The sequence below is a fragment of the Sinohyriopsis cumingii genome, chromosome 18 (assembly GCF_028554795.1).
Source record: "Sinohyriopsis cumingii isolate HCF-2022 chromosome 18, ASM2855479v2, whole genome shotgun sequence".
In the NCBI taxonomy this organism is placed as follows: Eukaryota; Metazoa; Mollusca; class Bivalvia; order Unionida; family Unionidae; genus Sinohyriopsis; species Sinohyriopsis cumingii.
This window is the reverse complement of record NC_142978.1, coordinates 50,274,732-50,287,596: the sequence shown is the minus strand read 5'-3', so window position 1 is coordinate 50,287,596 and position 12,865 is coordinate 50,274,732. Positions and strand designations below refer to the sequence as shown.

Below are 12,865 nucleotides of genomic sequence, written 5' to 3'. Positions count from 1 at the left end.
TAGTGTCATTAGGTATTAGTGACATTACTGGATAGGAAGAGCTTATGCAGTCACATGGGGTATTAGTGTCACTGAATAGGAGGAGCTTATGCAGTCACATGGGGTGTTAGTGTCACTGGATAGGAGGAGCTTATGCAGTCACATGGGGTGTTAGTGTCACTGGATAGGAGGAGCTTATGCAGTCACATGGGGTGTTAGTGTCACTGGATAGGAAGAGCTTATGCAGTCACATGGGGTGTTAGTGTCACTGGATAGGAAGAGCTTATGCAGTTACATGGGGTATTAGTGTCATCATTAGGTATTAGTGACTAGGTCACTCTCTAATGTACAAGTTTGCCAGCATTGAGGAGCAGAATTGGATTTACCCATGATTCTGATTATTCTTGGTTAGAATTTCAAAATTAGCACATTATTGGCTATAACATGTCAAGGAAATGGGAGCCAAGTGCCTTCCAAAAGACACACTTAGGCACTTGACTTAGGCTGCTCTGGGCAGGTATTGAACAAGTTTAGAATTATAAGTTTAGCACTCTACCAAATCAGCTACTATGGTTTCCTTATCAGTGGAATGGCCAATTATTTGTTTTTTATGTTAATCAAGTAAATAGTTATGGGCATTGATATCTCAAGCTTTTAAATGGCATAAACAGTATCAAGCTGCCTATAAATTTGGATGACATTCAGTGTTAATTATTAAGGAAATTGTTATGCAGAAACAAAGTGGGTTGGTCTGACAATCACGGGCACTCAACTGAACAATGCAGAATGCTTAAATCTACAACAACCAGACTCTGAAGATCTAATAAAAGTCAAGCTGCATACCAGATTTTGGTTGAAATTCAGTGATGAAAAGGAATCTTTGTGCTAAATGATGATGCAGATTGTTAAAAACTTGGCAAAGCCAAGAACTCGTCAGTGTCATACCAAATTTGGTTACTATCCAACAAAATTTAATGGAGCTATCAAGTGGAATAAAAATGAGATAGATGAATGGACAGGCCTATTTTACAGAAAAAGCATGTATTTGTGTCTTGACATTAAATGTGTGGTTAGGGCAAATTTCTCTTTGTTCCATTAATCCTAGTATTTATTCACATTCATGGCGGTTTATTCTCCCTGGTGCCATCAGGCTAATTGCCCATAATTTATTAGTTGTTGTCTGAGTCAATCTTTGTTTGGTATGTATTATGATCTTAAAATTTTAAGTTTATTCAGTTGTTTTTCTTTAACCAAATTGATGTACCATTTCTTTTATGGTACACATTATCCATGTCTGTTTCACTTCATCACCGATTTCATTTCTGGTCAACATTTCAGAACTTTATTGAAACATTGGTTTTTGGCGTTATATTGTAATGTCCGAGTTAGTATGGGCTTTATATTGCAAGTTTAGTCTAGTTTTGTTGGGTTTAACGTCATTTATCAGCACATGATTGATGTATGAAGAACCACCAACACACTGGAATCTACAGACACTTTTCCACAAGACTTGCATGGACCGAGGTGAAATGTGCAACTGATCTGTGAATGCCATACACCATTTGGTCATTTGACTAAATTACAGCCAATGTTTGACTTAAAAGTCAGATTCATCTTGTGTACATTTGAATTGCAGTCCTTGTTTGACTTGGAATCTGTTTTAGTTGATGTCATATTGCAGCCCTTGTTTTACTTGAAAATATGACCATGCCACAGCAATTTATATATCTGCCTAAAATCATTGAAGAACTTCATGGCTCAAAAGCAAGTTATATTTCTGCTGAATAACTTGGAAGAATTTAATGGCTTGAAATCAATTTATATTTATACTCAGTAATTTTGAAGAACTTCATGGCTTAAAACCAAATTTGTATTTCTGCATAAAATCTGTAAAGAACTGCATGCCCTGAGGCCAGATTTATATTTATGACTAATAACTTTGTTACGGCTTGAAACCAAACCAGATTATATTTATGCCTAATAACTCTAAAGAACTTTATGGCTTGAAACCACATTTATATTTCTAACTTGAAACTTTTAAGAACTTTATTGCTTGAAACCAGACTGGATATGGACCTTTCTATTAAAAAAACCTAGGCCAGGATTGATCTTCAAATAATTCTGTAAACATGTGCTAGAATTGTGACCTGTGATGTATTGAGTTTATGCCATATCAGCAAGGGCATCAGTTCCCTTTGGACATTTACACTCAGTATGTGTTTGTAACTCTTTATGCTGCAAACAGATTAGCAGTCTTGTTGGTATCGTAATTTTAAATTTTTTTAAATTTAATTTTATGCTTTTTCATATCTGTGGAAGTATGTGGCTATTCATTTTGCTTACGACTCAGTGATGTTTTTCTTCTGTAGCAGGTTTATGAATACCAGACTGTTGCGCTCTTTTAAATGTGTGTGCTTGGGATCAGAGAAAAATTATATTAAAGGTCATTTGGCAATACTATTTTAAATAGGAAATACAGCTATTTAATATTCTATCAGATGAGATGGGGAGGTACTTATTCAACAATTTTGTGTTTGTAGGATACCAATATTAAAATACTTCAGCATGGTATTAAACATTGGATAACATCCCAGTTGTTATTGGAAGATGATGCAAGTGAGCTTTATATTGCTAAAATGCTACTTGGCCACCTCATTATACTGGTGTTTTGAATTATTTTTCATTTTCAGTATTTCTTGAAATAACATTTTATTCTTTTCTTTTTAAAAGGTACAATTTTCCTTTGTGAAGAGCTCCAGCTTACCAAGACAGAACAAGAGACCATCGAAGTTACTGATGCTCTACTTGCCAAAAAGAATTTTCTGGAATCAATGTTAAGACTTTCTTTTTTTTAAAACTGCAGAAAGTAGTGGCAGACATATTTGATGTAATGACTTGTCCATTTTTGTTAGAGGTCTTTTGGTGAAAAACATCATCCATTCCGGAAAAACAAGAATAACAAGTCTTTCAAGATGGCTACCATGTTCGCCATATTAGATTGGAGATAGCACCATTTTCATTTAGAACCAACTAAACCCCATAACATCAATATGACTATTCATCTACAAGAGTTTCAAGATGGTGGACATACTAGATGTCAGACAGGCACCATTTTAGTTGAGAACCAACTCAAGTTCATAAGAAGTCATTTTTTTGTGAAGATACCATGTTGATATGACCATCCATCTAGAAGTAGTAGCAGTAACAACATTTTCTAAATGGCCACTGTGTTGGTCATATTGGAAGCAAAATCAGCACCATTTTCGTTTAGGATCATCAAGACTGAAGAAACAGTGACATGATTTTCAAGCTTGTCATTGTGATGGCTACATCGTATGTCTGAGCAGCACAATTTTTGTTTTTGGCCAACTAGACCATGAGATGGTAATTAAGTTTCATGGCAATCCTCCAAGTGGTTTAGAAGGAGTAGTGATAACATAGTGCTCACATATACCAGACACCAATGCCATCCCAGAAGCTCTTTGTGTTGATGATGATCCAAGCCAAAAAGTTTGCCATGGTTTAGTTTGGTGTTATGCAGCACAGCAACACAAGTAGGCTATTTAGTGAAGAGGCCATTGGAGTATAGTGGCTTGCCCAGAGACACACTACATTAGCTGGCACAATGGTAGGATTCTAACCTACACCCTCACAAGGCATGCACCCTAACCATTAAACCACAGTTCACAAGCACAAATTGAAAGATCAATCCCATACTCATCAACGTCATTGAAATTGAAGAAAAAAATTGTCATCAGAATGTTCATTAAAGGTTGATCCTAAAAAATTTACATTACTGCAGGAAATGTTTTGGTCAAAATAAATGTAAAAAAAACCAGCCCAAAATAAAATAAAGGGGCATAACTCTGCTAAATCTTCCCCATGGCAAATTCTACAACCTCTCCATCAAGACAACTTCAGTTCAGATCTCAATAACTCCAACATTCTTCAGTTTATTATTGGTTCATTAACATTGTGTTGCAAGCCAACAGTTGCTGAAAAACATGGACATTATCTGTCACAAGGTCAAAATCCAAATTCATACTTAAATCACATCATGATAATTGTACATCTAAACTGTTTACTGTGAAAATAAGTTTAGAGGATAAGCATGCATGGCCACTTTGTATTTTTTTTACTTAAAAAAAGCAAGTAAATGTACTGCAAGTGTAGAAACAATAGGTTTAAACAAATTTATATTTTTAGTTTCCAAATGAGTGGTTAGTACAACTGATTGGTTTTGCCCCATTGCATGCAGTTGGGATATCATTTTGACTATGTACATCTGTTATATAATCCTGAGTGCAGTTACATTTAAGAGACATTTGAAGGCTTGGAAAGCACAAGTATTTGGATTTTCATGTTACTTAAATAACTTGAAATTTTTACATTCATTTTTATTTATCTGGGCAATTGAAATTTCCTATGCATATTTACATGTAGATGACTATTTTCACACTTGTACAAAATAAAAAATAAAAAACTTTTTTGAGTTTTCATTGCAAACCTTGCAAAAAGTACAATAACATGCAAAAACACTTGATCCAATTAAATTTTACATGTCATGTTTCTTTCTGTATTTAGAAGATCTATTCAAGTTTTCATAATTTTGTTATTTTCTTTTTTTCCTTCTTGCAAATTTTGTATATGCCTCTGACCAGTTTTTTCAGTGAGAACGTTAGAACGAGTACCATAAATGGCACACAACACAGGATGAATTCATTGGCAGATTTTTATCTACAGAGTATAGTGATTAAATTTTTATATTTAAAAGTTTTTTTTAAAAACAACTTTTAAAGACTTTTTTGTAGGTGGGTGAAACCTTGCTAACTTGATTATTTTGAAATAGTTGTAGTAGTAGGGTTTAACGCCATTTTTCAGCACACGATAGGCTATACATGGCGGCCAGTATTAATGGTGGAGGAAGATCATGGGAAAACCCTGGAAAGAACCACTGACCCTCGAGAAGCTACTGACAAGCTTTCTCACATACCCACATTGGCCGAATCCGAGACTCGAACATACACAGACAGAGGTGAGATGGCAGTGATCCGTAACGGAGAGCGCTTTAGACCACTCGGGGCCCCATTTTGAAATAGACTTGCCTCTGTAAATTAGGCTGCAATAGATGTGCATTTAACAATGATTTGGCTTTGCCATTAAAATTTTTTAGAGAACATTATCAGGATTTTGCACTTACTGGACTTTTATATTCTTTTGTCTGCAATTTGCAGACAAGTGTATTATACAAATACATCTCCAATTAAAACATTTTTTTATATCTAGCTACAAGTTATTGGTTAAGACCTACTCAAGTCAGCTGTTCTGTTGCTAAATTGTTTGTAATCAGGACAGTCCCGTTTATTTAAGAGGCCAATATGATAATGGCATTCACATTTTGTTACCAAATTTAAAGATCTCTTTTTTTTATATATATCTCAGTAATATTTCTACCTTCTTGTAGAAATTATGGACCTTTTGTGATTTTATCAGTGCCAAATTCTTAAAGTATCTTTTAGTTGACACATTTGTATAATGAATATTAGTGAGGAGTTGTGTATAGATTTCAGTGGTGGCACCACATTCTGCCACATGTCCGTGTGTGCGTGTGTGAGCTCAAGATGTACATGTCTGTGTTCATTGAAGTCTGAAAGATGTATATACTTTCTCTGGTACGTACCTGAAACAGCTACTGCACCCAGGGATGTCATCTGACCTGGGTGGATTCCTCCAGCCAGATCTTCGGTCTTCTTCTTGATTACACAACAGACTACTGCCTCCTAATATATTACAGCATTTCAAAAGGTGCTATAGGGGTGCGTATTTGGGGTTCTGTAATGGTGACATCGATATGACAGCATTTATGATGATGAAATGTTTATTTCACCAATGATAAGATGTATAGTATGTGAATGTCAATTTAGCCTCATAGGATGTTGCATGAACAAAATCAACCCATAGTTCACATTTTGGAAGAGAAGTCACAAAATGTAAACAATCGATCCTTCATTAAGAAAGATGTAAACCATCTCATGACATGCTCCATTCTTGTTGAAAGAAAAACAAAAAGAAATGTGCCAGTATACTTCTTTACAAATACTGCGGAAGTTTAAGTGTTGGAAAAATATAAAAGGTGCATTCAATTGGCTTGCTCTTCTAAATTTTGTTAAAGAGTCAAGATGCAGGGTTTGGATGAAAATGTCAATGCAACTGCCTGCATTCCACCAAATTGGGCAGTAGTTAGTTTGAAGATAAAATTTGAGGAATAAAATTATTCAAAACATATTACATTACTAACCAGTGGTGAGGAAGGTAAATGTTTAAAGAATGTATATCGTTGCCATGTTAATTGCCCAATTTGACATCTCTTTTTGGACCAGTATCTTGCCTCAGAAAACGCATGAATATTATTTGCATGGGAAAGCTGACACTTATTTTATGAATATAGCCTAATAATTGGCATTTAAAACTGGTTGCATAATGCACTCCCCAGTGTCATGGTTGCCTGGATCCAGTAATTAGTAAGCTTACTGACAGTAATGAGAATAACGAGTTAAATAATCTTGTACATTCTGCCTCTATGACCTAGATCTTTGACCATTATTTCCATCAATCTTCATTTTATCTTGTCCATCTTGAAAGACAGTCTGATTGCAAACTGATGACAAATATTCATTAAAAGGATGGACTGTGGTTATATTTATAATCTGAATACTTGCCACTATATCATGAATTTCATAAAAGCTTCATGGTAAAACAAAAATATTAGTTGCATAAATGATAAATTTGTTGAAACTTAATGTTCGTTGTGATCACATGATTAATTTCTTAGTATTCAGCTGTTCCCATGGTTATGTTATCCGGTAAAGTCTACCACATACAACATTTTTTTTTGTAATGGCAAGCAGTCCTGTCAAGGAAATGCCTGTTAATAAAAACAGGGACACTACACCATTGTATTAACCTACATAACCTGCCTATTTAGTTGTCTGCTGGTACTAGCCTATTTATCATTCTAGATACAGACATGCCCTGAACTAGTTCTTACCATTCTTCAACACAGGTTCTAGAGAGCAAGTAGTTACTTCACTTGTGTGAGCACCCTTTGATTACCTTGACAAGTAGTTACTTCAGTTAACACTTCATCAGATATTTCCTGTGGAATCCTCTGGTATGTCTCTCTTATGCAATTTGGATAACCTCGCTTCATGTCTCTGTGTCACAAACAACAGACACATTATAATGTTCTTGCTCTTCCTCACATGGGAGAGAAATCCTGTCCAAGCTTTAATAAAAGTGTTTTTTTTTCTTCTGTTTTCTTTTTCATTTTGTCCCTGATGTTATACAGTTGTACAATATCAATATCAAGAATAGCTCCAGACATCCACAAAATTTAGGCTACACATCCCTGGTGAATTGTTCTTTTTTTTTTTTTTTTCACACCCAGAATACAAACACAAGTAAATCCCAATTTTCTGGAATTAAAGAACACAGTAGGCAAATAAACGCAAGAACCAAAATGAATCTGGAGAATCACTATCAACGGTGTTCCTGTTTCATCAAAAGTTGTCTCCCCTGATTGTCAATGCTCACTTCAACTGGATGAAAGACCCAACTGTCCAGGTAATATCAGCAGTGAATCTGAAGAGTTGTCCATTCCTCACACCCATTTTCAGTATTATTCACAAGAAATTTCCTGTATTTTTATATGCCTGTCTTGCAGATGACTTGTGGAAAGGTTCACTCCATCTGTTACAGTACCTGCATCCCAGCATTCCATTTTTCGTTTGGTTTTGAACAATGGTTAAATTTTATTTACAGAGTAAAATAAACAGTATGTACATTTTATGATACATGATAAACAAAAAGATGAATTAATAAATTTGCACAATACTTCCATACAAGTGTGGTTGTTGTTGTTGGGGGGGGGGGGCAGAGTGGTTGGAAATGTGTGCGTGGGTGTGGGGCTCAAGTTCCTTTGACAGACTGCAATTGTTTTTTCAAAATTTGGCTTAATGTAAATATTTTTGGAGACAAGTGAAACTTTTTATAAAAATTACACAACTTACCAACCAGCAATGCTTAAGATACTACAAAGTAAAAAAAAAGAAGCATTAATTCTAAAAAATGCAGTTATCTCCAACAAATATAAATGAAGTCTCATGGACACTCGTAAATTGAGCAAACAAAATACATTTTTTCAGATAGAGATTTCACTATTTTATGATGCTAGTTTCAACATTACATGATGGGATTCTTTCTCAATATGTATTGAAATTTTCTCAGTTCATTTAACATGAATGATTCCAAGTTTATAATAAAAATAAACAACTTGAATGTCTTCTTCAAATACAAACATGGAATGGTGAACAGTTCACTGAAGTACAAACATACCCTTGCATCACACTCCTACCCATAATCGAGATAAGTCAAATGAGTATCATGAACGAGACATTATATGCCTGTCCGCAAACTTAATAGTCCTCTATGTATTAAAGACCGTTTTGTACAAAAACTAATTTTATTTCAGCGATCTTGATAATCTATCTTTTGACCCCAAAATCAATCCACTTCTTTTTTTTAATTCCAATTATAAGCAATTTACAGAAGTTGATCGAGGTCTATGATACAACACTGTTGCAGCATGGAAAGCATTTTTTCTTCTTCAGTGACCTTGACCTTTGACTCTTAAATTTCAGGCTTCTTCCTACTCCAAGTGCAAACAATCCATTGTTTGTACATGTACAAAAATGGTGGTATGTGTAAATGATTTCTTTTTTATGGGGTAGGGGGCTTGACCTCTATCCCCAACCCCCAAAATTAATAAACTTCTTCCTTAACCCAACTGCAAGGAATTCAGAGTCTGATGACCATAGATGATGGGAAACATATTACTGCATGGACTTTGTAGTCAATGACCTTGAAATTGGTAGAGTTCTTCCTAACTCAATGTGCAAGCCTTTAACAAACTTATGTAAATAAAAAAGGCTGGATCTGTAACAAGTGTAACAATGGGTGACAACGCAAATCTGATGATGATGATGATCACCATCATATGTACAAGATTCACAATAATCCACTAAAAATTCCAAGAGTAGCTAAATTTACAAAATGTTGTCATACTGTGAACAGCAATACCTCCTGCAAAAATAAAGATTCTTATCAAGGTGTGGAAGATGAATATAAATGACCAAATTTCACATAAAAAGCTAAAAAGTTATTCTCCCAAGATTGTCTCCCATTACATCCAGTTCCAAGCAAAGCAAAATCAAAAGTTGCTCTTGCACTTTGATTTCTTAATACTACATCTTAAACCATCACCATAATGTGTACCAAATTTTATAGTAATCCATCAAAAATCTACTTTCTCAAGAATCTGTAGTGTTCTGCATTTATATCAATCTGATGTGTAATGCATTCAGGACAATAACTTGTATTAATGAAGCAGCACTTCGACATTAAATATCTTTAGACATATTGATATGCCCAGTCATCTAGGAGAAGCAGTAATAACAAGATCTCAAGACATGGTGGCCATATAGGAGGTCAGATTCACATTATTTCCATCTAAGGCCATCAAGACATCATAAGAAGTCCTTCATTAAAAACCTCATAATGACAAGTACATTCATTTAGAAAAAGTGGCAACATGAACCCTATGGTAGCCTTATTCAATGTCCAAGTGACTCCATTTCTATTTAGGACCAACCAGACATCATAAAAGATCTTTAAGTGTAAAAACCCATGTTGATACCAACATCCATAACATTAATGCTAACAAATGGAAGATGGACCAACCTATAAGCTCTGGTCTACTAGCTGTATTTGTATGTTTGTTATATAATGCATTTCAAGTCAACGTCTCCTGTTCAAATTGTGGGAGCAAATGACCTGAAGATGTGCACAGCTACTGGTGATGACCATATTTTTTTAAACCAAGTTAATTAGCAATCCAGCTATAAGAGTACTGTAAACAGCACACAAAATTTATCTAGTTTCATGGCAATCCAGCATTAAAAGTATTGTAAATACATTACCAAAGATTCAAGGCATTCTTACATTGCGAGTTTTGTAAACACCACATAATATTTATCAAGTTTTATGGCAATCCAGCAATAAGGGTAGTGTAAACAATAGTCTTTACTAAATTTCATGATAATCAGGCACATTATACACCTTGCTCTTGCGTAATAGCCCTCCATATAAACTGTTGTGATCAAACCATTTTCCTTTCACTTACAGTGACCTTTGTACTTTTGACAACATTGGAAGTTGTCTTTTTTTTTATATACCCAAAGCACAGATCTGTGTGTGCAATTTAATTTTTAACAAAGCTTTAACAATTTTTCAGTCATATTGCTATGTCTGCAGTGTGTCATTTTATAGTGATGTCTAGCAATGGAGCATCATGCTGCATACATGTCCCACCCTGTCAGATTATTGACACCAGGCCGACCAGTCCCAACACTAACCTCTTAAGGCTGAATGCCGTGCGAGGCAGCTGTTAGTACCATTTTTATGTCTTTGGTATGACCCATCTAGGGTTCAAACCCGCGACCTCCCGCATCTAAGGTACTGATCTAAGATTACTTTGTTCAAACCACAGATCTTCGATGTTGAAATCCGTAGCCATCTTTACTTCCAGTGCAGAACATCCTCAAAGTAAACTAGATGATGGATAACTTGTTATTGTGAAGAAACATTTTTTTTCCCCCATCAGTCACAGTGACCACGACATTCGACCTTGTCATACCTAAATTGGTATGGTTCATCCTTACCCCAAGTGCAAGCTAACCAAAGTTTGGTTACTGTATATGGTGAAGAACTTGTAATGCAGAAATAATTTTTCTTTAGTCATATTTTACTGGACTTGTTCCATTGACCCTGAAATCGACTGGGTTTTTCTGCATGTGCAAGCCACCCATAAACATTGGAAACTATAGGTGGTGGACAACTCGAGTTGTTGGGCAGAAATGAAATTAGTGACAGACGACTCCACCTTATAGCAGGCATATAAAAACTGCATTAAAAGATGCACTAAGATTTTGTGCTGGATGGATAACAGATTGATATGGGATTTCTACTGAGACTGGCTGTAATGTTTTTCTAGCAAGCATAATAGATGAACCATTTAAACAAAACTTTAGGACAAGCCAAAAAGAATATGAAATGGTCCTGTATTTTTCTGCAATGATCACATAAAATGATTCTTAAACATGGTTGCTGAATGTAAATGTTTTGAGGTTTTTTAATGAAAAAGATGCAATTAACTATTCCAATCAATCTTCAGTTTGCTGTATCATTCAAATGATGCTAGCATTTCTTGAAAATTAACCATAAAATAGAATTAAACCTCTTGAACATAGTAAAGGCTGTACAGGTCACATAGGTATTCTGAATACATAGGATTACACGGGATTTATTTACTTTGTTGGGATCCTGATACATCTATATTCCTTTGGTAGGTCATTATTTACATTCCCCAATAAGTAGCAAAATCAATCTTGAATTATGTGGACATTTCTGGACACTTAACATTAGGGTGCCATCCAGAATAAACTAGATTGAATGTCGCATGCTGTGATGTCACAATGAAAGCAGCACATGGTGAAAACAATTACGCACTACTGTCATTTGTTAAGACAAACCTGACATTCTTTTTTCTTGAACCAGTTTAGTACTGGCTGACATATTAAAATTCCATAGCCGTCAATAATTTTCATCTGGAAGTTTCTTTAATGGCATTTATGGTTCAGAGCATTTTACATTCAGAAATGAATAGGCATTGGTTGAACTAAATTAATGTTAAATTTTATAACAATTAAAATGTATTTCATTTAAGTGAATATGCATACATGACTGGTATGACTTTCACTTCAGATTGGTCCATGGATTTCAAATGGATGTCGCCATATCAACAGCATCTGAAAATGGACCGATTTCCGTAGCAAAACCAGAACTGGATTTGCATTGTGTTTTTATTTCAACTGATAGTAAGTAGTTGGGATTGAAGTAAATTAATACCTTTAATTCTACATGTAGATACAATGGACTCGATTCTTAAACAACTACTTCTAATTTATCTTTTCACAGATCAGAATGAAGTTAAATTATATTTCAATTGCTTCCAACCTGTAATATAACAATGAAAAGAAAATGACCTGATCATGACCAACTTGCAAAGTTTTTTCAATATAAAAAGCAAGAAACAAAGTCCAAACGTGTCTCAAACAAAAAGATGTTCCAACCAACAAAATTAATGAAACCCTCGTTCAAAATGCAAAAGCAAACTTTAAAGTGAGGCTTTGACACATCTCAAATTTTGGTTTCGGGGGTGGGTGGGGGGGGGAACCATGAAAATTAAACTTGATCATTTATGGTTATCCTGATGCTAAGCCACATAATAAGTTTGGTACCAATCCATTGAGTCCTTGGTGCAGATCCAACATGTCCTTGAAACACCAAACAAGAACAAATATACAATATACAAATTTATCTGATGCAAGGTGACACAAGGAAGGGTATGGATAATACTTAGGATTAAACTCTACTCTATAATCTGAAATGATGATGGTCATATTATGGTATTTACATCTTTAAATAACTAACTCTGTATTACAATCAAGAGTGGTACATCACAGTGGTGTTCATGCAAACAGACAAATACTTCATTATCAAAAAAACAAATCATCAGCAAGGAAAGTTGTCCAGTGTATGAATTGTTCAATACATTTCCTACATCAGCAGTATCAAGTAAACGGATATGGTTCAACGATAATAGAACAGTAGATGATGCATACAAATAACCAATATTATTGTGCACCAAACACATAAGCTTTTTCATGTGCAGTGGATACTATCTGGAGAAACAGACAGGTCGACTCCA

General features: G+C 34.9%; 1 long non-coding RNA gene across 2 annotated transcripts in view; it reads left to right on the top strand.

Annotated features, from left to right (window-relative positions):
- Positions 1 to 4,464, top strand: part of LOC149776613 (uncharacterized) — a 28,651-nt gene extending 24,187 nt beyond the window's left edge. For both annotated transcript variants that reach the window (XR_016416076.1, XR_016416075.1), the window contains one exon: positions 2,710 to 4,464. This is a non-coding gene — a long non-coding RNA (uncharacterized LOC149776613). The remainder of the gene's footprint in view (positions 1 to 2,709) is intronic.
- Positions 4,465 to 12,865: the final 8,401 nt, after the last annotated feature.